This window comes from Nanorana parkeri, unplaced genomic scaffold, assembly GCF_000935625.1.
Source record: "Nanorana parkeri isolate BGI_ZX_2015 unplaced genomic scaffold, ASM93562v1 scaffold2109, whole genome shotgun sequence".
Classification (NCBI taxonomy): Eukaryota; Metazoa; Chordata; class Amphibia; order Anura; family Dicroglossidae; genus Nanorana; species Nanorana parkeri.
The window spans coordinates 152615-155033 of NW_017308377.1; positions in this window are offsets into that span (position 1 = coordinate 152615).

Consider the following 2419-nt stretch of genomic DNA (forward strand, 5'->3'; position numbering starts at 1 on the left):
AAATGAAAAAGGCATTAAAAAGAAAACTATTGTAACGTGTTAACCCCTTCAGCTCAACATCAGTAAATGGTCACTCGCACTCCAACTTGATGCAAAGGCAATACCTTTTATTGACTAAGATAGTGTCACATTTATAGCAAACCCCCTTCAGCTCTCCCCCTGTACACACCCGATGGACCGGAGACATTTTTGCATTTCTGCTATGGGCCTGTTTATTCTGCAATAACTTTGTCATTGCTTAAAGCCCATCTCCTGGTAAAGAAAAAAATGTACCCCCCCTCCACTCCCCGCATTGCAAGGGTTAGGTACTCGACTTTTGTAGGGGACTTCAATAAAGTACTTTTACTTACCGATTGCGGCTCCCATGGCAGACGGCGCTCACTTATTCTACTCCTCTGCTGCGCCTGTGCTATATCCCTCAAATTCCTCCCGTCTAATGCAGGTCAATGGACCTGCATAAGACAGGATGACGTCAGCAGTCCTTATACTGCCAGAGTGAAGGGGAAATGGCTGCGGGGACCAGTCTAGCAGCCTGCATGGAGATGGTGGGAGTGGGGATCAGGTAAAGAAAACAGCTTTAACCTCCTTGGCAGTACTCCCGAGTGTGGCTCGGGGTTAATTTTCAGTAACATAAGTGGTAACCCCGATGCCGGCATCCATCTTCTGGGTCCCGTCCCTTGCGAGCGTCCGCGCCGCAGGGGGGCTGAACCGGCGGGAATTGTAAAAGTTAAAAGAAAAAGAGATAGAACAAAAAAGGAAAAAATAAATAAAAAATAATCATACCGCCAGGGAGGTTAATAGTGTCCCCTAGACAGAAATTAGCATTTAACCTGCGCATTTACGGGGAGGGGAACCACGATAACAAGATAATATACTGTACATTTTATTAAAAAAAATATTTGTTTGTTTACTTAGCAGGCTGGTTCCAGAGCATGTGGAAAAACTGCAGCATGCCCTTATTTTTGCTGCTCTGGAACGCACCAAAATGCATGCAATCGGATAAAAAACGCAATTTTTTTTAAGCGCCATGGAACGCCGCAAAACGCACTGAACTGCAAGTGCAGAAACTCATGCAGATCTGGTCTGCATTTGGTGTGAACATGCCCAAAGTTAACACACTGAAGAGAGAAGCTGATTGGTTACCATGCACATCTGCTCCAGATTTTGTCTGCTCCAGTTTTAATAAATTCCTAATGTGTCTTTGTATCTCTCTATCTCCCTCTGATCAATGTTTATAAACAATGTTACTTTGTATCTCTCTATCTCCCTCTGATCAATGTTTATATACAATGTTACTTTGTATCTCTCTATCTCCCTCTGATCAATGTTTATAAACAATGTTACTTTGTATCTCTATCTCCCTCTGATCAATGTTTATATACAATGTTACTTTGTATCTCTCTATCTCCCGCTGATCAATGTTTATAAACAATGTTACTTTGTATCTCTCTATCTCCCTCTGATCAATGTTTATATACAATGTTACTTTGTATCTCTCTATCTCCCCCTCTGATCAATGTTTATATACAATGTTACTTTGTATCCTTTCCTGTCATATTGGGAGGATTTCATGTTTTAATGTCTCTTCTATGACCTGATTTCACACTCCTCACCTAATAACAGTACCGAGTCCAGGTTCTCCTGCATCACCTCCCTATAGAGGTCCCTCTGCCAGTCCTGCAGGTGACTCCATTCCTCCTCTGTGAAATAAACCGCCACCTCCTCAAAGGACACGGGAATCTAGAACAAAAGACCGACAGGGAATGATGAGTATAAAATGTCACTTTGCCCAGGACGGATATTTCGGGGGTTTGTTACAATCTAAAGCTCTGAATACGCAGATGAGAAACACATACTGGAGCTGATTAATCTGCCATAGGATTTGTATTACTGCCCATCCATTCCTGAGATTTACACACCTCTGCCGTGCAACACAGTCCTGCCTATCAGAGCAAGAGGACTGACTTTTCTTTATTTCAGCCAAGACACAATTACAGGTCTTGTCCCTCCCCCAGCCTGTGATTGGAGTGAAAGGAGACCAGCAGACTGACGAGTTCATCTCCACGTCACTCTGCTCTCTCCTCCAATCAGCCGCTCCTTTGTTTATAGATCGTCTACATCCTAAAGATAGAGCCATTTATCCAACTGTCCATCCGGAGCCGCCGATTTATAGACCGGATACGGCTGTTTCTGACCTCTTAGGTCTCCTCGGTGCAGGCTATGGCTCGGAATACACATTTTAGGGTGCTCTGTATACTGTACAGAGCCCCGGGTGGCTATTATAATCAGATATGGTTTGTGGAACTACAAATCCCAGCAGGGTGGCGCAGTAGTTCACAGTGAACCCCCCCCCACACTGATACAATGTACATTGCAGGATAGGATTTCTGGCAATCGATGACAGTACTCACCCACACAG